We start from the raw sequence: 24,613 nt of genomic DNA, 5'->3' as shown, positions 1-24,613 counted from the left end.
GTGTCCCATTTTTGTGCTGATGTCCATGTTAAATAAAAAGTGTGAGAAATTAAGCAGAGAAAATGACACTAAAGTAAAGTTGTTATTAAAAGGGTACAAATTCCATTAAGCATCAACAGCACTGAGTTCAGTAAACAGAAAGGTCATCTTTCCATCACTGCCTCACTCCCAACTGCAGCATGACTCAGAAGAATAAACAATTGAATAGGTTTTGTTAGATGCCTGCATGCAGATTTGTCTGGGTTTTTTACTACTTGAAATTTCTTTCAGTTAGTTGTTTGTACCACAAACAACAAAATAAATTCTTAAAAAATGCAATTGTAAAAGCAATATTTTTTGGCATATGTTTAACAATCAAGTGTCCTGATTTCTGAAAGATTTCAGCCACAGATCATTTTATTACATGGCCCTGCTTCGACAGAACTGTAGAAATTGAAGGCAAGAAAGGAAAGGGAGAAGTGAGAGGAAAAGCCATCATGGATTTGTGCATGGATCTAGAGGTTGAAAGTGCGTACGCAGCAGGTGTGCATGTGCTCTAGAGATAACCATAGCAGCAGTAACAGTTGTCATAGTCTGAAGTGAAGAGGAATAAAAGGAGAGCTGGACACCACTGAAACTTCACTTAAACCATCAGATTTGGGCTGCCTCTCTCTGCAGGACAGGCTTCTTTCCAAATGTTTTCTGCCCTTTAGGGCAGGCAGAAAAATCTATTCCTTGTGACCTTTTTAAAAAAAAAGTGTAAGTAAAGTTTGCAGTATGATATTTGTATGCAGGGATTAGCTCTTGGTTTCTTTGCTTGGTACCTTAGGGTATATTTTTAAAGCACTACACAGAGTTTCAGTCTCATTCGTCAACTTCTATTGACTTTAAACCTCATGAGTCACTTTGACAATATATCCCAGAGGCTTTCTATCTTGCATTGGCTTTTATTTCAATTTCCTTGCTTTTTGGGCGTTATTTCTGAATTTAGGGTTAGCTCACAAGGGAAGTTGGCCTTCAGGAGAATTTTCTTAGCTTAGAGTTGGTCTGCTTTCAGCTTTTCACACTATTATTTTCTTTTCTGATTTTCTTTGTGGAAAAAAGACATTTTTGTTAGTATCTGCAATTTCTTTTGCTTATTTGGTTTACGCATGCCAGCAATGGCTGCATTACCTCAACGTCACTATGCATGGCCCCCTTGTGAATGCTATTGTAACTTATGTGTAACTGTAAAAGTATGTACTCAGTAAGACCCATAGTACTATAATGGCTAAGCACTATAAATAAGACCTAGCAAAGCATTTATAAATTATTTTCTTTGCAGAATGGCTATTTTCTTCTCTCTTAAGAAGAAAATCCCAGCCGATTTCCCATATCAAATCTTTCAGTGAATCACATGATGTGATAAATCTTTATGAAAGTGATACACTGCTCCATAGCAGCTGGACGCACATCGAATCCTCTGCCTGGTAATCTGTTAAGGTGCCCAGACGGGTGCATTGGCCATTATTTGTGGCTCTCACATAGAAGTTATGTCAAACAGAGAAATTCACAAGGGTGAGAGAGACATTTTTTCTGTCCCTAGAAGGGATTTCTCCTGATTCACTTCATTACTCCTCCAAAATGCTACAGAGATAAATAGCGTTAAGAAGGGGAGCTTAGTGAGAGATGGGTCTGTGTTCTGCTAAATATGGATGGCAGCTAGAATTACCCTTAGTTCCTCTCATTGACTGGTAGTACCAGGTGGGCTAAAAGGCACGACAAAGAGCCAGCTTCCTTGGTGCTAGAAAAATCTCAGTGTTAGCTACCTTTGCCAGGCTGTGCCATAATGTACATCTGGGTATAGCATCAAACAAGTTGTTGAAAAAAGAGTAAGTATTTCCCCTGAAGCGCTTGGCAGAAAATAAACAGCTGGAGCAACTCTCAGTAAATTCTTATTTCCTCAATAGCATTCTGGTAACAATGGGAAGAGGAAGGAAAAGCCAAACAAACAGTACGTCTGTTACAAGTGACACAATAGTCTAATTTCTCCTCTCGTGACTTTATGTGGTCACATACAAGTATGCAAATGGCGATAAATACTACCGTTACTAAAGGCAACTGATTTCCATCTGGGTATTCAGGTAGCAAGATGGTGAAAATTCAGGCTGAGCATTGTTTTCAAAAACATTTTCTACTTTGCCATGAAATATCAGCTGACCTTCCATTTTCCTAGTGTCTATCTCATCTAACTGACAAAATGTTGCTCCAGGATTGGTAAGCATATTGAAAACATGAAACAATATCAATGAAATTCTTATTGCAATTGAGCAGAGAAATTACACTCTCAGCCTTTCCTTAGTGCTTGTAAAAGTCTGGGCTATAACTATGGCATACATGATATTGCTGCACATCATTATCAACAGTATTATTTTCATTAAAAAACATTTTCTCTAGTGTCACTAACCATTTCTTATTTGATTTTTGAATCAAATGCTTTACTGAACTCTAATTAGCGTAGGTGTACTGCATTACCTTTGGCTAGAGAGTTGGTTATCTTGGAAAAGGAAGATAAGATTTTGTTAGTATTTAACTATATTAAATACGCTTGTGCTATATTCCATTCCATTTTCATTGTGCCTTCAGATCAGATTGTTCTCCCCTTCAAAACTCTTTCTAAAGCTTTGCTTTTTGTTTGGATCAGTGTAATGGGCCTGTAGTGGCCATGGCCACTGTTTTTCTCCTTCCGTGATGCTTCACATGTAGCTACAACATACGTGATTTTCTGGTTTCTTGGTACCATTCCATTTGATAAATTTACTGCTAACACTTGGCATCAGACCTGGAATTTTCGGTGGCCCTCCTTTTGAAATTCAGTCAAGACCTAGGCCTTCACATGTGGAGATTTGTTTCCAAGTCAAGGCAAGTTCCACACCCTTTTTCCAACCTGTCCCTGCTTAATTTTAGGAAGACAGCTATATGTTCTTTAATAACTACCTCTTCCTTCTTGTATAATGAGCCTAATTTTATCTTTCCCTGCTTTTCAGTTTTATGACTAAAGGGCATTGTTTTCATTTCCTTTGACTATTGAATATATTGAGTTTGTTCTTATACCTCCTGACCAATAGGATGTTTGTTTCTTGGTTGACTGGCATTTTTTTGTCATTTCCTTATCTTCAGTAATGTTTTTGAGACTTTTCCTACAACCTTCTGCCTTAGTGTATCAGTTCCAGATAGGATCGGCACCTTTGACTTAATGACATTCCCACCTTCCTGAAGAAAGAGGTTTTTGAGCTTTTTTGCCTGGCTGACTTCACTAGTCCCCTCACTTCCCTGAAGTTTGTCCTTTTAAGTTCAGAGCTTTCACTATTATGTGTACTGCAACACTCACAGTAATAATAGCGCAGTGTAAACATCCATGGCAACTTTGAATTCGGTTACTCATGCACTACTCTAACTGTAGCAGTTCGGTTTGCTCCGGCTAACTGACTCTATTTCTTAGGTACGTTTTGCAGCCTGCCCTGAGCTCCAGGCTACTTTACTTCACCTCCTGCTAGTGCCCAAGTTTATTACAGGCTGCTGAGTTACAGCCCGTGCTTTCTGTTTGTTCTTCCATTCCATTTAAATGGCATCAGCTTCAGATCATTCAATTCAAGGTTATTTCCTATGACCAAGTTCTTTTATAGATGTCCTTATTACTAACAAAACCAAGCTTCAAATAGAATTCTGTCCAGTTGTTTTAACAATTATTTGATGAAAATATCTGTTGGTTATTGTACCGGGGAATAGCTGGCCTCTGAATTGTTAGTGGCATTTCTCTCAATCCTTTTGCTTGGAAAGCTAACGTCACTTACAATTTGTCTCCTTCCAAAGTCACAAGTTTCTCTTTATGTACGCAGAATCTCCTCTAAATAGTTCTTGGTCAGAGGGAGAGAGGTTTCGACTAGACCTCATTTTGTCACTTGTTCCTAGGCAATAGTCTCTGTTTTGGCTGCTGCTTTTTCTACCATCTGAATAGTTGGCTGTGTTTGCTGTTAAATATCTTCGTTTCTCCTGCGATGGAAAAGTTACATCACTTGTTCCTGATCCAAAAGAAAACAATAGATGGCTATTTCTTTGGTGGCCTTTCTGCTCCAGTTTGATACCCTACCATTATCTCTTTGTATAGCATCAACCCTGACCTTAATGACCTAATTTCCTTTTGTATCCTTCTAACTGGTAACAAGAGTCTTTGCCACACTTCTCTATATATCTGGCCGAGAGGCTAGCTGTTGCAGTGCCTGCTGGTAGTTGAGGAGCAATTGTTATTGACTTGTAGATGAGAGGCACTTCAGGGATGTGCTCTTGGCTATCGCCAGGTTGAAGGGTAACAAAGAAAGTCAGGGAGAGTTCTCTCAAGGTCACAGAATAAACCCCATCCTTGTTCCTATGCACTGTTTACCCACGGACATCCCTTCAAGGAAAATCAGACAAAAAACGGGTTTCTTAAGGAAATCATGCTTTGTTTACGGAATTTGGTTTGCTATTTATTTATTTATTTATTTAGTATTCTCAAAATTTTTGCTGAAAGGGTAGAAAATTGGTGCCTGAAAGCAAAACTGGAGGAAATTCAAAGCACAAATTTAGAAGTTTTCCTTGCATATTCATGTCGAATAAATATTCCACGTTTTGTCACTGTTTTCAGGATATTTTCTGCCTGAATTCACAGATAGACTGTGGGTAAGTTTTAGAAAATGTAGTAGATCACCAGCCACTCTGTTTAAATAAATGTCATAATATTAAGAGAAAACTGACAATATTAACTGTACAACACAAGGATTTGTGTTCATATTAATTTTATTTAAATATCTGTGAGAATGATAGTAATTTTTATCACTCTCTGAAACAAGTCGGTAAAAAAATGCACAGGGCAAATAAAATCCACCAGTTATAAGCTTTCTAAGTAGGATCCGTTAAGGATGAGGGAAGTCTTTCTGTGCACCTTTCGCACTCATGATGTAATTTAACTTGAATGTGAGGCCTCAATTACTCCACTTAAACTACAGTTCAAGCTTCACCCTAATGCATTTTCATTTAAAAATGAAGTGTTGACTACAGATATCAATAGAAAAAAATCATCCATTCAGAAAACCTAAACCTTCATAAAACTGTTTATTTTTGAGCAGTGTTCTTCAAAGTTAATACAAGCTATTTACATGCAGGTTGGGCATTACCTATGTATCTCTGGTTTTGATTCCTTTTTCCCTGTGTGCATATGTAGGGAAAGGCAAAGGAGGCGGGGAGGGAGAAAGAAGGAGAGACAGAAAGTTGAGAAACCTCTGCTTTGATTGCTGATAAGTTCTCTGCAGAAGTCACTGGTGTTCAAGGATGCTATAGAGAAGTTTAACCACCACCATCAATACAATATTTCAATGGTTTATAATACCAAAGTGAGAGCCCCTTTCAAATCTGTTGCCTCTTTCTATTACAAAATCTGCAGCTGGCTCTTCAGCATGCTTTGCCTGATATATTATGTTAATCAGTTCCCTTATTTTTGCTAGGCAGCACCCACTCCTTCAAAAACCCCACCTAATTGAGTGCACTATTTTGGGGTGTTTTGTCTTGCAGCTGGGAAGCCAGACTTTTTGCCAGTAATTTGTAGACTCTGCTTATGAATGAAACAACTTTGTAGCTTCCTCAAGCTGGGTTTTTGGAAGCTATTTGTCAAAGCATTCTTCATAGTTCAAGGCAGAAGTCTCCACTGCGGAAGTAATGAAAAACATTTGGTAACTAGTGGAATTTGTTGATACTAGTTTTTCTGTTTTTAATCACAGAGGTGGTCTCCTGCTGGGAGTTTCCCCCTTTATATAAATCTTCTGTAGAGAAGACATTTCATGTCTTTCTCTTGTAAGACCTTTTGGATTCTCTAGATTCTTTCTGAAAAGTCTGTCTTTCTTCTCCTGTGACTTGCTTCTGTTCCTTGTTTCTTTTCTTTTCCTGTGAAAACTATACATATTCAATAATATTTTTAAAAGTTTAAATTATGCTCTTTTGGGTTTTTGTCTCCTTCAAGGCTTTACTTTTCTTGGAATTTTACAATCTGTGTCTTATTAAGGTTTAGTTCTTAGCTTTCCCTGCCCTTTTGCCTTTATAAGAGCAGTCTTCTGGTAACTAGTGTTTCACAGTGCTGGAAAGATTGCAAAAATATTGACATGCTCTTTCCTCCCTCTGAAAAACTGCCTGAGACAGATTTTTCTCAAGCCTGTTCCATTTCCAATTTAGTCAAGCCACTAGGCTGCATCAGTAACTCTTCCTCAGTTAAGATTGTTTAAAGCAAGTACTCTATTTTCCTATTAAGGTATCTCCCTAGTTCCCTCTAGAGAAGCGCTGCTACTTGAGATTGCAGGGCTGGCTGCACAGCATTATGAGATATCAATTTTTCCCTCACCAGCCATGAATGAGCCTGATCACGGCCTTCAATTTGATTATGAGTGCAGGAATGAACGTTGGCTGAGGGTGGAGGAAATGCATAAAGCACGGCTATTTCTGTTCACGGGCACTGGTGATAGAGGGTAGTATAGTCTTTCTCTCTAAGGAACGACCATTTCAAGTCTTTTGTTGGCGCTCTCTGGTGCTTTGGCAGATGCCCAGGACTGATGGGCACGGGGTGGGCAGGCGTGCTCCTGCTCGAGGAACGGGGCCAGAGCACCCGGGGGATCACCTCCGCTGCAGGGGGAGTCACAGGTGAGAGCTTTGCCACAAAGGACTGAGGGCAGGAAGCAGGATGCTAATGCCAGAGCCGACACAATGGCCAAAGATAGCAGGACAGGATTTGGTGCAAATTGAATGGTTAGGCGTTCAGTAGGCTGAAGTCTGGAGGAGGAGAGCTCATAGCAACTGCTGAAAATCTAGAGGTGGTAGAGTTCTAACCAGAGGCAGTAAAATTCTAATTATTTTGTCTTCCTCTTCTCCTCATGTCTTCCATGCATCTCATCAAAACTTCAAATTTTCAAGGGAAATATTGACCTCTTCCCACTTTGAGAGCATGGTGCTTGCTAGAGTGCTGGGGCCACAGAAGGCAGGCAGTTACCTCCTGGGTTGCCTTCTATTTGGATCTTTGCTTACCTCCTACCAATAAGTAATGGTCTAAGAAGTTACACTTGTGGTATTTACAGCCTTTTCTGTAGAAATGAAAGGCATTTTTTCTATTAAAAGTGCAAGTGAATGTAGAGCATTCCCAAAGGTTCTTGACTTTGGTAAAGAGACCCTTTACCCAGGAGACAGTCTAATCTTTTAAACTTCCTTCCCATGAGCCCGTTTTTTAGATAATCCATCTTTGCCTGCTAGCATACTACTCTTGATAATGAGCCTGTCGTCACATCAGGTTAAAATGTAGCACTACAATTAATTTCTTTAAAATATATTGTTCAGAGGATAATGAGAACTAAGCCCTATTTTAAAGCTGATCAGACAGTGCAAGACAAGAATCTAATTCTTTTCATGAAAACCGACAGACTTTTACTTCAAAACCAACTACACTTCATTAAAACTGTGATAAAAGCCTGCAAAGTAGAGCTGAAATACTGCAGCTGTGAGTTCTCCAAAGTAAGAGAAGAATTCTTATATTGTTTCAGTACGACACAATGTGTATGTAATGGATTAACTCTATTTCCAGACACATTTGGACCTCAAGTATTGATTTTCTTCCTTCCTGTTCATATAACTAAAGGAATTTGGAGCCAGACCCAACAAAGGACTTTTAGGCACCTTAGGTGGAACTTAGGTGGAATTTAGATGCCTATATCCAAAATTTTAGTGCTGAAAACCTCTGCTTCAATTGCCAGCTGATCTTGAAGGTACCAGAATTCTTTCATTTGATCTAAAGCTTTCCAGGCATTTTTTGCACAAGCTCCAAACTGTCTCAGTTCTGTGCTCGTATCTAATCAAAATCACAAACTAGAGAGTAGACGCTCTTCTTCTCAGGGGCTTGAGGCTGTAGGTACTTCTGGAATGCATTTAATATTGCTGAGCCCTCTAAAAATAAATTTGTGATAGCCACCACCTTCTTTTAAGGCACAAGAAGAAGCAAGTGTCATTTCTTCTACAGTAGCCTAGGGCACTAAGGTACCCTAAGAGATTCAGGTTTGGTCCCTTCCCTTCCACCACTTGAGGAAATGGAATAGCGTTCTCGATGGATGGCATATTCTGAATGGTGAAAAAGGGAGAACTGAAGAGGAGCAGAAAAGTGATTAAAGATTTCACTGAGCTAAGGAGGAAGAACATAGAGGGTGGTAGAACTCTGTGCCTAGGAAGCTAAGGTAAACCTCATAGATGGTAGGGAGGTAAATTCTGCTTCCACATGTCTTTTTCGATGTTTAATGTAAAACACTATTTTATATTATCCAGTAATTTTTTTACCAAATAATCTGATTTCAAGGCAAATCAATTTTTAGTATTATGGTGTTATTGTATTATGATGTTATGTTCCAATAGAATGGTGGTTTGTTTTTTTCTTTTTTTTTTTTTTTAAATTAACTTAATGGTAAATGATGCAATAAAAAAATACAAACCAATACAGGAAGGGTAAAACAAGCACAGAATTATGTGGTGTATTTATCATGTGCTTGTAGCTTGCAGCTTGCAGCAGTTTGCCAGTTAAACTCTTTAGGAAATGTAATAAATAGTAACAGAAATATGATGATCTCATCTATATGTCATGGAAATACTCTGCAACTGAGGTGACAGCTGAAACCCACCATTCTTTCTACAAATAAGCAGCTCAAACACATTAAAATTCTAGGGATATCATTTTTATGAATAAACTTAGAGTAAGGTTTCTTACTGTTTAAAACATAAAAGTTAAAATTTCTTAGCTAGTAATAATCTCCCATACATGAGAGCAATCATCCTAAAGGATGGCTTTGGCAGCCTGGCAGTGTATGTGGTCAGAAAGCTGTCGGTGGACATTGTGGAAAAACATGGGTTACTAATAGTTTCATATGTAATTATGGAGATATTCCTATCAACTCATAGAGTGAAACCAACTCATCAGACACGGAGGTCATTACAAGGGATGGCATTACATCTGGGAAGCAAGATGATGTTATATAGCTTTTGTTCATCAGAAATGCAGACAGTGTGGTGATGATGAGGACTTGTCTGCTGGATGCCAAAACAAACCGCTGAGAGACATCTACGGGACAGAACTGCAGTGCCACAGGAAAACACTTGGAAATGTTTGTAGGGTTCTCTGTGAAAACAACACAATGATGCATAGAAAATTTAAATTTAGAAAAGGGGTTGAGAGCAAACCAAAAAAGATTACTATAACACTTTGTGGACCTGTAGTGTTCCCATACCTTGACTATTGCATTAAGTTTGATGATTTCATCCCTAACTGTATATAGAAGAATTAGGAAAGAAGAACAGAACAGGACAATAAAAACAATCAAATGTTTTGCATAACTTCTGCATGAAGCTAGAGAAGAACAACTTCAGAGGGATGATAGATATCCATAATATCATGAATGATATGGAAAAAGAAAATGGGAAATAATTAATGAATATGTCTCACAGTATAAAGGGGAACCTGATGAAATCAGGTTTTAAAACAAACCAGAAGAGTTTGTGCAATTGTGCAAGTTCAGATGTGGAACTGAAAATGTTGTCTAATCCAAAAAAGGGTTGGAATAATCTATGAAAAATAAGGAATCTTCTTAACATGATCATGTAGATCCAACATCTAATTTAGGAAGTACTTTTGTTCCTGACCTAGAGAAGGTTCATACAAAGTGCTTTTGCTCTGACTCAATATGGATTTCTGGGGTAAAGAGAAGACTGGCAACATGAAAACTGTAGTTGCTGGAAGAACCATGTTAACAACTTTCATGAACATAAAACATTGCACAAAATGGCTTAGAGAATAGTGTGAAAATTAAAATAGAGACCCTCTACAGTCTTTCTCCCCAGCCCAATCAAAATTTGTGAAAACTTTCTAAGTCTTAAACTTGAAAAAATGCAGAACTGCCCATTTCCAGAGATGCTATCTGTAGCTAGTTTAAAGTTACTTATGATTGCAAAGCCTGCTACAATGCTTTAGGAGTGCTGTGAGACAGCAAATTAAGTAGCTGTGAGCTTTTTGTAGAAAAAGAGTAAAGAAGTTCTGGGGAGAGGAGCTTCCTTATTGGCCCACAGTGAGAATTTTGATAACATCTTTTCTACCTAATCTTAAAGCCAGAAGGTTTTTTTTGTACAGTATTGAGAAGAAATGTTGATTTAGAGAAATAAATTAGTTCCTTAAAATATATTTTTTTAATACTGCAAAACAAAAGAACCATTAGAAATATCACTCCCAATGCTAGAATATGTCTCTTTCCCCTGAATACAAGCATTTTCATACAGGTCTAATCAGGATTAGGCCACCCTCTGAGGCTATGAATTTAGTGATTGGTTTGTGAAAGGATATTAAAAATCACTGAAAATGTTACTCAATTCATTGCCTGATCTGCCAGTAGGCAGCATCTGAACAAAAACATTATTTCCCTTTGTGAATCATGGGTACTATTGATTGTCTTTCCAGTAAATTTGTAAAGCTATAGAAAGAATAATATAACTTGGCCCTGTAAGTCATATTCTCAGTGAATGAGCTTTTAGAAGTGGAAGTTTTGGTGATTTAAATTTACAGCAACTCAGTCTGAATTTTAGTAGGATGCTTGTCAAAACTGAACCGTGACAGAGTCTAGATGGCTTAGCCAGTGCTCTAGGAGTCATGGGATGTACAACTATTATTACGGTTACTACTAATAATGAATAGAGCTCCTCTACCTCTCTTTCAGGAGATCCTTCCTTGAGGCTGAAAACATGCAACTTCCCTACCTTGAAACTAGTGAGAGTTTGGATGATTAGAGCCAAGTAAGAATAAATAAATATGTATATTAACTTTGTATCTGTTTGTATGGGTAAGAAATTTTCTCTTATTTCGTAAGAGCCCAGTGCTGCAAGATGCTGATTGTTCTTGATGTACATTTAAGGAGGATGCCCAGCATTTTCTATCAGTTGGTTGGCATATTTGAAGCCTTTATGATCTTTTGAGCTTTTGGTAATCCCAAGGTGGTGTATGCTCAAAAATGTCAATGCACAAAACTTACCTGTCTTTCACAAAATTTTAGTTAGCATAAAGGAATTCTTGGAAAATATGCTGAATCACTGACCTGGAAAGCAACATCTATTTAGGTTCCACTGCATCCACTAGTACCTTACCTGTTGACTTCAGTGAAATGGGAAATTATTTCAGATGAAACCCAAGTCGTATCACTATAAAATTCATCTTAATTACTCTGCCTTAACTTTGGAATTTCTTATTTGGAATGACCATTGCACAAGTCCATCACCTTGCTCAGTTTGGGTTTTTCAGCTCACTTACATCTATGTATATAATAATATAATGTAGAAAATCGGTGTAACTCAGGTTAGTGAAGCTGTATCACTGCTCTATCAATGACAGGGAAAAGCACAATTGTACAATTGTTTATTTGGTAAGTGTAAGAAAGTGGATGGAGTAATATACCTGATAGGACACGGCCAATATTTTGGGTTGACCCGACCCTCTCTCTCTCTTCAGCTACAGACACTGTCTTAAGAATTGAGAGGCATGATAACAATGTGCTTTTAAAAATATTCATGTTGAATTATTCATTGCATTTTAATAGTGAATAATCATATGCAACAGGTGTTTTTCCTCTGGCTTGTTGAATTGCAGTATAACTAGCCTCCGGTTATTGGCCTCAGGGAAAGAAGCAGTAGAACAAATCAGCCTTATTTTAAAATAATTACTGCAATCCTACAGTGCCTGTCAGTTGTTATTTTCCTGTTTTATGTCAATGTACAGTACATGTACAAATAGGACTCTGAAACTGGCAGAAAATATGCAACCTATTAAATAAAATTTGAGAAAATAACTTGTGGATTTAGTAAATATGATTCCCGTAGAAGCGAAGGGCCCATTCCATACATTGTGTTAAAATCCTTTTGAGCAGTGTGATGGTGAATTGCTGGCATGACAATAAAAGGAATAAGGATTATTATAATTTTGCTCCAAATAATTGCTATGATATAAAGATGTATTTGGGGCCTCAGTTTGTGGCTTTTACGTCAGCATTTAAACAAGATTAATTTAATTTAAGCAGGATTAAGTAAAATTTCAATAGGGATTGAAAGTATGTTTCACCACTCTGATTCTTTTACATTTCTAAAATACAATGGCAGTTAATAAGACATTAGTGCTATACCTAAGTGATAACTGCTTACCTATTTAATTCGACCGATGCAGCACAACCTTCTGATGGATTCTGGATATTAACAAAGGGGAAATCCAGCTCATTCCCCGCTCCCACACTTGCACACTTATAACACTGCACAAAGTCTGCAGGTCAAGGGAGAGCTTGAAAAGAATCTCTCTGAATTTGGGCCTCTCTAAAATCTACAGAAAACTCATATACTGGATGGCCCATTTTGGAAGAGGGCCTAGTGATCAAAGACATGCATGTGCATGTCCACCCCTCCAGCTGATGGCTTCTGTTAGATCCCTTCTCTTACACACCACTCAGACTCCAACTCTGAATAATCTCTGTCTGATGCCTGGTCAGGAAGATGCTGCTTGCTATGACAGCGACTGATACTACCACTATTCTTGCAGCACATGTAGATGCACTTAGCAGGTGGAGTCTTTGGTGCCCAGATATGATCCTCCTGAAGGTAGGTCACCCACGCCTAACGGCAACCATCTGTGACCACCTTTGAACAATATAGTGCAGCCCTATGCATCGGTTTAGGTCAGGGAGTTAAGAGGCACAGTCTTTTCAGAGGTGACAAATTGCTCAGAGATTGCTTAGGACACGCACTGCTGAAAAGTTGCTGTAGTCCTCGTATTTTTTTCAGTCTCTCCCAGGCTAACATACTAGCAGGACCGCGAGCTGTGGACTTCTGATCAGCTGCAATGCGCTGCGCCAAGATGTTGCTCAAGCATGCAGCTTTCCTTGAGCTGGTGCCATGTGAGGTAGAGTTGTTCCCTGTAGTGGACTCAGAATCTGAAAAATTTATTCCACTGTCCTCAAATCTACTCAGTGGAATGTAAAGACAAATAAAGAAACAGTTAAAGATTAAATTTGAAGTTATTAAACTTAGGTAAACGTGTAGACTGTTAAGAGGACTTTCCCAACCATAAAAACAATATAAATGGTTTTGTTACGGTTTATTCTTGCAAACCCAAAGCTGATAATTTTTTAATAACCTGTATCTCTGCAGTGGTAGGAACCCAAGGCCAATTTACTTGTGCTTCTGCATGAGGCTGAGGAGATGTTGTTTCTACTTTAACAATTAAAGATGCTCTCACAGCACAGACATGGACATAAATTGTTTATAATTTTCACGTTGTCCCCTCACAGAAAATTATCTTCAGAGCACATAGTGCTATCCAAAAATTGAAAGATGAGATAAAAGCATGTTTTCGGAATTGGAGAGTAATAGAAATAACTACTTATCATACCTCTTTTCACAATCTGCAGCATTTTCAGCAGTGTTTCATAATGTGAAGACTGGATGATATACCAGCACATAGGCAAATCATAACTAATGTAACTTATTTTTTCTACTTGTTTTTAATTCAGGTATTTTGTTATTTTGGTACAGTCTGCACGTTAACTTTTTTAAAGAATAAAAGTATTCCAGTTAGCTTTTTACACACAGAACATTAAAATAAGAAAAAATGTAGTCCTTGCATTTAGTCAGAAATAATAAAAAGTATGCATTTAAAATGTTAATGAAAGCTGTTGAGTAATTAAATTTAATAATTTTGTACATTTATTCTTCAAATTATTCACTAGTCTTGTATTAGTGAAATACATAGATAATGAAAAGTAGAAAATAGACTTTACAGTTCAATTAAAGATAAAACAGAAGACACTTTAAAGGTTTTCCTTTCTGTTCTATTTCTATCCTGTATCTCTCCCTCTCAATTTCAGAGGGAGGCAGGAAGCCAAGGAGTTTCTGCCGTAATAAAACAGCACTTCCAACACGTGCCTTCCCATTTCTCCCTCTTAGGTCCACGCAAACATTTACTTCCCTTTCCTTCAGCCAGCAGGGAGACATATCGTGGGCCTGATTCTCAATCCAGAGGAACACTCCATGGCCATCAGTGAAGTTACTGTGAACTTACTTTGAACTAACTGAACTGTCACTAAAATCAGAATCCAACTCCACATCTCTGAGAGGAGATGGACCAGCTGAACAAGAGTAGGCATGCAGGAAAGTCCTAACACCCTGCCCTTTTCTTCCGATTTTCCTCCTTTGGCATCTTCACAATTCCTCCTGAAAGCTAGAGCCACAGGACGTGGGAATCCTGCGTTTACTCCAAACTGAGGATTCAACTGAGGAAAACAACTGATTTGCAACAAATTTAAGAGGTGAGCAGCTTAGATCTTGATGCCTTATTTCTTGTGAATTGTATTAATAAAGGCACCCATTTTTTCCCTGTCAAGTCAGATCTGGAGCAAGGTTATTTAAGAATTACAGAAGAGGTTTGAATTATTTTAATATTATTTTCTCTTGAACCAGACGGAAAATATGAAATGTTTCTTACCATTTAAGTCTTTTTTCCTATGTCTCTATTGTTCTAATGGTGAATGATTAAAAGTTACTTAGATGAAACATCAGCCTAAGTGAAGTTAGTTATAGTGAATCTTCCAGTTGTAGCTCAAGATTTGTTAGATGTAGCCTGCATTTTCATTATACAGTTTAAAAGACCTACATCAATTCCAGGATTCCTTAATCTAAGAATGCATATGTGTACAGACTAACGTATCTTCTTTGGAGAGATGGTCCTCAATTTATAGGGCTTTACCTCTGTTAGAAACAGTACAATTGAGGACCTTTTGGAAGTGTGGACCCTAGTGGGATACTTAAAAATGCTCAACAGGTGTAGATACTTAAAAGCTCAGTAGCAGGTGCCTATGTGCATCTTCAGTTATATAAACTTTTTTTTAAACACCCGAGAGGTAGAAATTCAGCTCTGAGTCCATTTTCAAAATGAAATTTAGGCTCCTAAAGTAATTTGTATGTTTTCATAAGTTTTACTCTGTAGCCATTTTTCATGGTTTTGATGTATTGCATCTATCAGTTACTAATTAGTTTAATGAACTTATCGATATAGAAATTCTTCTAAACTCAACACATAAGCCCTATGATATTGTGCCACAAACACTGGTTCTTATCTCATCTGTGTGTGGTTTTTATTCTCATCTTTTACAAGGTGCATCTGTAGAAGGAACAAGCACACAAAATTTACAGTTATTCTGCCAGTATCTAATTGTGACCGGAACCTTCTAATTGTTCTAACAACACTAATTAACCATCAGGATCCAGAAGGTATGTGCACACACTCTTCTACTTGGATTTTTAGCTTTTTAAAATTTTTTTTCTTTTGGCTTCTTGAAGCAGCTAGTGACAGGGTACATCAACTGTCTGCTTCACTAGAGAGGAAGCTGCTTGGGAGTGTGTCTGTCACTATTGTTGCCTGCTGTAATTAACAGCATGCTAAGAGCTGTAAGCAACCTGGGAAGCTTGATTGCATCATGCATCAAGGAAAGGACAGCTCAAGAATTTGTGAGTCTTTTAAAATTAAAAAACCCACCATGGCCAACCAAAGAAATAACTTTAGATATAGTCCTGGGTTCTGTGTGTTTGATCAAAAATCCTAGGTTAACAAAGTAAGTAATGAAGGTGATTTGACAAGAAGTGTCATTATAAGAGATAAATTAAATAAAATAAATCAAGTGAATCACTGATAAAATTAATTTACACATATTTAAACTATGATTTGATTTGATCATGCTCAGTGTTTCTGGTTCATTATGATTATAGGGTCTGATTTCCCAGCTCTTTACTCCTGATTTATGCTAAAGAATGAGGTATACCATCGGTTTCAGGCTTTCTGTTTTAACTTAATGCTAAATTAACCTTAAATTATGGGTTGGATCTCATTACATTTCTGATTCCCCATATTAAAAGCGTGTCTGTGAAGCAGAGAGCGGGGGAAAGAAAGAGAGTGCAAGGGAGAGAGAAAGCAAGAGCGCGATGTACTGCCCAGATGTCTCTAGTAGGAACTGTCTCTAATGCTGGGAAGCAATACATTACACTGCTGTCCCTACTTCTCTTTTTTATTTGTGAATGTTTGCCAGAGATTATTATCGTGCTATTTCTCATCAGAGCTGGAGTTCTAGTTTATCAAAGTGTCAGCATAAGGACTAACACTAGGGCAAATTTGCTGCAATATGGCTAGACTGTGAACCCTGGTCTGACAGCAAACTCATTAGAATCAAACCTATCTCTGTAGCTAAAAAGGGTTTGTAAAAATTATTGGGACAGATTTTACAGGTACTTAAGCCCTAAATAGTTTACTGTGGTGTCTACTATTATAGTTTTAAAAGCATCTGCATGTCCGGCACTGTTATTTTACCGGGAAGCAGGCATACAGGCATTTTGAAAAATCATAGTGTTTTTTTTTTTTCTTGGATTACTGCATGCCTGATACTACAAAGCACATGCAATTTCTCAGTCGCGGGGGCTTCACAGGGCAGGAGGTGCCACACCTCTCAGGAGTCTCCAAATCTCTTCCTCAGAGCCTATGCTCATAGTGACAAGGAGAGCTCCATCTGAATTTATGATAGTCCCCCCGTACTGTTTTTCAGTTGTTCTAATCACCAAGGAATTAATCACAAATATTAGAGATTTTCTAATTATGATGCATATACCAAATATGAGCATGCATAGTCATCTTTTTAGAAATATAACTCATTTAACAATAATTGAAAGAAATGCAGAATATTGTGCTATTTTGCCCCATTCCCCTTGACAGCAACTCTGCACCTATAAACTTCAGGTATTCCTCACCCCAAATCTTAATTATATTTGAGCTTTAAAAAACTCTCAGACTATTTGCAATCTTTTATATGTTTAATGTATTCATGAAGACAGAAATGCAAATTTCATGGCTCAAACAGAGTAGGGGACAAAAGAGAGGCAGTAAGATGAGGGGCTGAAAATACTAAGGAACTGACATTCATCATTACATCAACGGTAGCACATAGCTGTACGGACACCTGCAGCGAACTGTTTGGCAGCCTAACCCCAAACAAGCACAACAGAAGGCTGTCACGGAAAGAGTCTGTAATTCTTTTTTACAGACTCCAACTCTTGTTTTGCAGCTCTGAATCACAGTATCATTCCCACTTACATCACCTGGCCTTGCAGAATAAAGCTGAACAGTTTGGTATTGTAATTCCCAAAAGCACCATTAATGCAAATAATCTCATGGACTTCTCCTGGGACCAAATCTTCCCCAAAGTCATGAACCCCTGCTGTATGCTCTGGTGACTAACTAAAACTTTAGCTGTGACTATAAATTGATCATTTATGTCAGCAGTTTTAACTATACACATTTTTTCCTCAAGACATGTGTTTGCTTAGTGGAACTAGAATAAATATTTCATAGGATGGTAGTAGCAAAACTGAATGACAAACAAACACCTCTACTAATCTTGGACTTGCTGCCTGACCATCATAGTGAAAGACACACGAGAAACTCGTGAATGGATGACTAGTCGATGTTCTCTGTGAAGCACTATGTTGGTACTCAAGTCCTGGGCCTGAACTGCTTATGCAGATAAAACACTGTCCATTGGAAGTCCGTGGGAGTTTTGCCCAAGTAAAAGTTGATGGAATAGTCTCAAAGAGCAGTCTTCTACAGGGGACCTCATGGGTTAAGGTCACTGCTGACTTTCTACGGGAGAGGGATGAAGGACCTTCTGTCAGGAGTGTTTTCCTGGGTCTAGTGACTCAGACTCTGATATTGTTGATAATCATCGTGGGCAGACACTGTGATGAAAAATTACAAGCACATCTTTGAAGGGTGCAATTTTTGTGATCTAAAGATTTTTTTGTTTAGAAATAAAAGGCAAACCACACATGTTTAAGAGAGTTCCTTTTTCCTGCCACTGAAGGGATGTAAACATGCATTTCAGTAATTTTTTTGTTTGTTTTCCTATGGCTCTGGAGCCCATATCAAATCTCTATTGTTAATTATTTTTCTTTTGTTTTAGAAGTATCTTAAAACATTCAGTGTTCACTGAGTATTTTCTCCAGAACAAAGACTGTTCTGAAGGAGAACTTCAAATGCTAAAACACTGCATGATCCAAAATTGTTAGTTTTAAAAGAAAAGCATTTCCTCCTTTTTGAAAGTTTCTGAATTATTATGAGCTCCTTTCTGCATCAGCTCTTTGCTACTACAAGAACTATACTGAATAACCAAAAATTAGAAAAAGAAAAAAGCTAGTTATAGAACAAAACTCCCTGAAGAAAAAAAAAGATGATGCAAAATAACAACTAAAATACTGTCTTCTACCAAGTCTGTTTTTGAAACTGAACTTTACTTTCTTCTCTAGGGCTGTGACCAGACTTCTATTGCTAAACTGAGGAGTTTCATCGAAGATTTGAATGACACGGTAGTATACATTACACCCAAAAGTGTATATTGTGGGTTGAATGCTTGCCTGTGTAATCAAGGCCCCAAGACAGTAGCATCTTGCACTATGAGCACTATCTGTAGGTGATGCTGTGTTGAAAGATGCTGTACTTGTACATGCCATCTATTGCTATTTATTGTAATTCATTTTTAAGATGATTCACAGGACTTAGAATGAGGCAAAAATATGGTTTGTGTAAGTATATGTCACTATTCAAATTCACTGGTTTGCTCTTTAGGTTGCAATGGACTGTGAAAACTTCAGCTTAGTTGGAAAATGGTGTTTACGAGCTTATTTATTAGGGTTTGTCTGTAAAAGGCAGGTATACTTGAGCTTTGTCTAAGGTTGAGAATTTGGCTTTAAATATACTTCATTTATCTAATAAAAACCTCTGTTGAATAATTCTGACTCTGATTTTATGGCTGTCTGAATACGTTTCTGTTATTTTTCAACTTACTAGTTTCTCTAAAACTCTGCTATTTCATTCCTGGTTGTTTTGACCTTACATGATTTCATTTGGGGGGGGATGAGATTTTGTAGAACTGTGCTTTGAAAACGTGCTGTAAATCTGTCTTGCAGTTCACCTAATTGCCCCCTTCAGTGCAGGGTGCAGCTTCGCGTTACACACATTTAGTTTACCTGCTGTCAGATGCTAAAAATGACAGTCCTGTTTTCTTTGTCTCTCTGTCCCATATATTTCCACTACATCCCCTACATAAAATCTAGGCTGAAAAGTGACTGACTTCAATTCGCTGGTGTGACAGCATTTTAGTTGCTACTTGGCATCAATTTTTTTTTTTTTTTGATCTTGCTTCGGATGAGTCAGATTTCTGCTCAAGTGGCAAGCTGGTCCAACTCACCCTACAGCCACTGAGTTAGTAGGCTGAATGTAAGCAAAATGAGGGGCAGACCATACAGATGATGTATGACATAAAATAGCAGTCTCAATGACTGTTCTTTATTCTTGATATTCGCTATGTCTGGGCCAAAGTCCACTGCTCCGTGCTGCTGGAGCCAGCTGCATCTACATTACCTGTAGCAGCAGGTTTTGGGCTGCACTAGTTTTGATCTCTGAATCTTCCCCACCTGTGCCTGAGTCATCCCTCTTGACAAGCCAGCATAGGGGTGATGAGGGAGTTTTGGCTGAAGCCTGTGTGATGATATCGTCATACTAACCGGAATACCAGAATTTACAGCCATTTTTGTGAGGCCAGATTGTAAAGTTGTAGCATCACACTTCCAAGGGGCTGGCCAACACACGCGGCAGAGCACGGCGCTCTCAGCATGACTGCGGTGGCTCACCGTTAGCAGCAAAGGAGTGAGCATCCTCATCACCTGGGATCCAAGCTCCTGGCATCTCTTCCATCTACAATGGAAGTGGTACGAGAAACAAACTGTACTAGTTTGTATTTTCTTTCTCTGAAAGAAAATGTCTAATATAGGACTGAAGAAATACATACATTCTTTCACAGACCTTTATTTTAACTGAGGAATTTAATCCTATGTAAATATATTGCATTTAAGTAAAATAGTGCAAATATATATATTCATGTAATTAGAAGACAGTTATCTGCCTGAAGGACCTTTTAATGATTTTGTTGTTAGACTTTTTCCCTAGAATGAAGAAAAATTAATGTGAATAGAATCATGTGAAGTCTCTGGGATACGTATCCCATGTATCTTCCGCACGTAAATTTACATATATTTTGGAGTGTAGATACAGTGACAGCCTACTTTATATGGGGGGCATTAGAATCTAATAAAAAGTATAATAACAAAAAGTGTTGATGTGAATAATAGAAGCTTTGTGTTTATGCCATGGAGAGAATAAGAATTTACATTAAGTTAGATAACTGGAAATATGCATAATTTTTACCATCACTAGAAAAATACTTGGTGGAGGTCAGTGAGAGTAGTTGGTTACCATTGTCATTTGTGTGAATAGTACCAAAAGACACAGTTGACTAGAAAAAAAAAATACAGCAAATATTTTTAAAAAAGTGAAAATCACCGTGTAGTTTCTTCTTTATCATTCATAGCATGGGATGCATATTAGTCATCATAAATGCTGTACTGGGGGAGTAGATGCTTTAAAAGCTTTCTTCCTCTTCTGGAAACATCTTGGATGAAGAGCATAGAAGGAAATCCCTAGAGAATAATAAACTATCATGTTTATAAGAACATCCTATTGACTGACTAATTGGAAGGATACTAAAAAATTCCCAGGGGAAATGATCTAGAGCTCTATGACTTTTACAGTCAATTCTAAGAGCAAAACTTTTTTTATAATGGCAGAGAAATCCATTTAAATTGAAAATACTCTGTATCAAACTTCCTAATCTGACCACAGATTCAAAACCAACCAGTGACAGTGAAGAAAATTATAAAATTAAGCATGTGGTAGAGAAAAAAATTCCTATACTGATAGTGTGGCTATAAGTTCAAAGCTGCTTTACTACTTAAATTTGTGTGTTTATTTCAGGGGGAAAAGAATCAAATACTGTACTTGACAAACAAAATGATTGCCTTAGAAGAAAGAAGATGAATGCCTCATATCTACAATGCCCTGTCCAAAGGGTTGGTCTCTCCTCTGCATTTCATTTTCATGCCACCTTCTACTACAACAAAAGTACTACAAGTGGAATCACAGCAATGTCACTAAGGAAGAGTCTGCAAGCAGAAGCTGAGGGGGGTTCTCTCTTTACAATAGAAAACATGGGAAAACTCATGAGCCTTTCAGGGAGGGGATAGGGAACAAGCAGAGGAGCAGGTCAGTGAATCCAAGCATTTTACTTTTCTGGAGGCTTCATCCACCGACCATTGCCCATCTTTCATTTAGTTTCTGATCTCTCGCTTCTTCTGTCTCCCCTCTCTCTCTCTGTCAAATTTCTTTCTCTCCAATGGAGCCAGCTTCAAGGAAATTTCAAGATCATCTTCAAGAATTTACTGTGTCCATTGCCAGCTATTTAAAGCTATACTACAAAAAGTACTACTTAGCTTTTTTTAATAAAAAATTAACCTGATTATAGCAATATCTGCAGAACCCCCCCCCTGTAATTGTTACTAACTGGAATGTGATACAGCTGAGCCATATCAGTTTATTTGAATGTCCAGAAAATTATTCATATCCTTTTCTTTAAAATGATGAACTGCAGTTTTGGTGAAAATTAATAATGTTGAACTTGAAAAAGATACAATTTTGTCCCATATTTTTCTTAATTTCAAAGCCATCTTTGTAAGACAAGTTACAAGTTTGTTTTCAGTATCTTTACAGTGAAAATATCTTACACACGTATTATGCACTCACAAGCCTGAAAAGCAAGATTCAGTTTATAAATTCAGTATGCTGTACCTCTCTGCTAGTAAATAAATATAAAAGAATATTCAATTCAACAATATATTAGACATACCACATATCCTTTGTACTCTTCCCAGGGAGGATATATACAATATGAAAGATTTATATGGGTTGGTTTCACATAATATCATGCTTTTCTTGGTGTTATGTTTTTTTGATAGCTTGTGTATATAACATCAGCGTAGCCTAGAAGTTTGTTTTCATCTGGAGCTCTGGTACAGCTCTGCCTATCATATAAACAAGGAATTAGCATGGCTCTCTTCACAGTACGCTTATTCTGAAGGTCTCTCTAGCTCTGGCTGTGATTGAGCAGCATTCTGCTGTAAGTTCCTGTATTATTTCACTTCATCCTAACATTTCATTCCCTTTGTCAGTTCTTTCTGGCAAATACAGATGATTCGCATGGTGAGGAACGAGAGGCGAAAAGCAGAATAAGCTGTCCTTTCTCAGGGTCAGGCCTGCTCACTTCCTACTTCCCAGCTCACAGCCAGAACCTAAAGCATGGTTTGAACAGGCGTCAGCAGGCACATGGCGAGAGACGGACAAGGCTGACCTGGAGTGTGTGGTCAGACTTATTTTTTACAACGATGGCGTGCTACGTTTTTAGCAGCAACATTTTTTTCAGAGTTCATTTGTCCTGCCAAACCGGAGCACTGTGGATTTTGTTTGGGAGACCTACACGACCCACAGTCTTCCCTGCCTAGGTGCCGAGGTGTGCTGGAGCGCAGCCCGGGCTCCCCTTTCTAAGGCAGGCTGTGCAGGTGGAGGTGCTGCACATCACACACAGTTGCATCCCAGCACTTCCTACAAACAGGGCAACATAACAGTGGGTGCAGCTCACTTGCAAGTCTGCCGAGTCTTGATAGCTCCTTAAATCCCACCATGCCCTCACACCCTGCACACATTCACCACCCTCAGGCACACATTGTAAAAAGCCATTCGGTCCCACCTTCTTGGCACCACAGAAGCAGCAAAACACCAAGGAGCAACCTGAGCTCAGAAGAGATTCAGACACTCATCAGTACAGAGACGAGGATTCATCTCTGTTCTGGCAAGGAGGCTGCCTGACAGGACTGTATTCTGAGCGTGGCAGAGCTGCCCTAGGCTGGCTGTTCACAAAGCAATGAAGAGTTACGCTTTAAGTTCACAGAAGTATCCACATCTGTGACACTAACTCTTGCAGGCAGACAAGTCTCCAGAATCCAGGAGACCCACCTGTAGCTGCTTTCTCCTCCTTTCCCCTTCATAAGGAGCTGAAACCAGGACACGTGGTCCAGCTAAGCATCTGGAGAGGAGCTGAGTTGTGGCGAGTGTGTTTAATGTTTTGGGAGTGGGGAGCAAGGGTTGTGTAGGTGATGGTAGACTGCTCTGCTTAGATTTGGGTCATCTGATAATGATGGGCAAGTTCTAGCCAGACAAAGACAAAGGCAAAGGCAGGACATAGCACTCTCAAGGAGAAAGGGAGCCTTTCAGAAACAACTCACCCCTTCCCTATCCATCTGCTCTCCCTTCCTCCTGGACAAAGGGGAATTCTGGACTGCTCATAGATGGAGCCATTCCCTGCACTGGGCAGAAGCGGTGGTAGGTGTAGCAGGTTGGCTGGCAACTCTACCTGGCAGCAAGCTGTGCCACGGCCAGGTTACTGCTGTGGCTGACTGCAGTGCTAGAAGGCGTTTCTTTCCAGAGGGGCATAGACCTTCCCAGGCACCTGCAGGTGACTTGCGCACACAACCCTCCTTCCCCCTTCTATGCCAGCCTGGATTAGCTGCCATGGCAGCATGTTCAAGTTGTTCCATGCAACTGCTGAATGCAAACACACCATTCAGATTGGTAAACAATTACCTGGCAGGACTCTGTTATGACTACATGGCATGATCTGGTCGTGATCAGGCGCTCCCCACCCCAGCTAGACATCCTCTCAGGCACCTCCCCCTTCTTCTGCCCTTGGCTTGAGTCATGGGCTTGTTGAGACACAAGTTAGCATCCTTCCCCCGGGGATATTCTACGCATGGTTCTGGTCACATTCGGGTTGCTTTACCTCCTCACTGCTAGCTCACTAGTAAAACAGGGTATGGCTCTGCTCAACATCAAATAACCCTAGGAAGGAGAAAGGTGCCTCCTGGCCACCCACTGGGACAGCAGGACAGGTTGGCGCCTGCTGCTTTCTTCCTGTGGAAGTGATCTCAGGCGAAGGGACGACAGCAGGGTTATGTGCCAGATTTGGGTAAGGGCCATGTCCCACCCGCTTGTCTCCTAGCTGCCCATGCCGCCAGGTCCTTGGTGAAGAACTCCCTTAGTATGGCTCACAAATGTGTATCCTCTGAGAATAAGGAAGTTTGGGAAAGGGGTGTTGTTGGCAACTCCCTGTGTGGACCCTGACAGACTAGTTGGGGCCATATGATCCATAGCCCAAGGATTGTACTGTCTGCAGGGCAGGTAGGTAACTCGGCATCACGAATGTCTCTCTCTGCTGTCAGGAAGGGAGTGCCACCCCGCGTGCGCTGAAAAAGAGCAGAATACCTGGACAGGGGAAGGTGAACTTGGTCAGTATAACTGGTCATGGCACCTGAGCCGCTTCAGAGTGGGAAAACACGGAAGCACCCTTGGCGGGCACCCTATATGGGCTCGTTAACTTGGCCGTAGGTGTACATTTAAAGTGGTAAAATGTGAAAGTAGGTTCCTCAATTTTTCTGCAGAGAGGAATGTTTAACGCTAAATTCGCATTGTGCACACATATGCTTC

The 24,613-nt window shown here is 39.1% G+C and overlaps 1 long non-coding RNA gene across 1 annotated transcript; it reads left to right on the top strand.

Annotated features, from left to right (window-relative positions):
* The first annotated feature begins 10,773 nt into the window (after window positions 1-10,773).
* On the top strand, window positions 10,774-18,840 carry LOC115333406. Its single transcript, XR_003920785.2, has 4 exons — window positions 10,774-10,848; window positions 14,035-14,396; window positions 15,242-15,357; window positions 18,433-18,840. It is a non-coding gene; the product is annotated as an uncharacterized LOC115333406 (long non-coding RNA).
* Window positions 18,841-24,613: the final 5,773 nt, after the last annotated feature.

The sequence above is a fragment of the Aquila chrysaetos genome, chromosome 2 (genome assembly GCF_900496995.4).
Source record: "Aquila chrysaetos chrysaetos chromosome 2, bAquChr1.4, whole genome shotgun sequence".
NCBI lineage: Eukaryota > Metazoa > Chordata > Aves > Accipitriformes > Accipitridae > Aquila > Aquila chrysaetos.
This window is presented reverse-complemented; position numbering and strand designations above follow the sequence as displayed.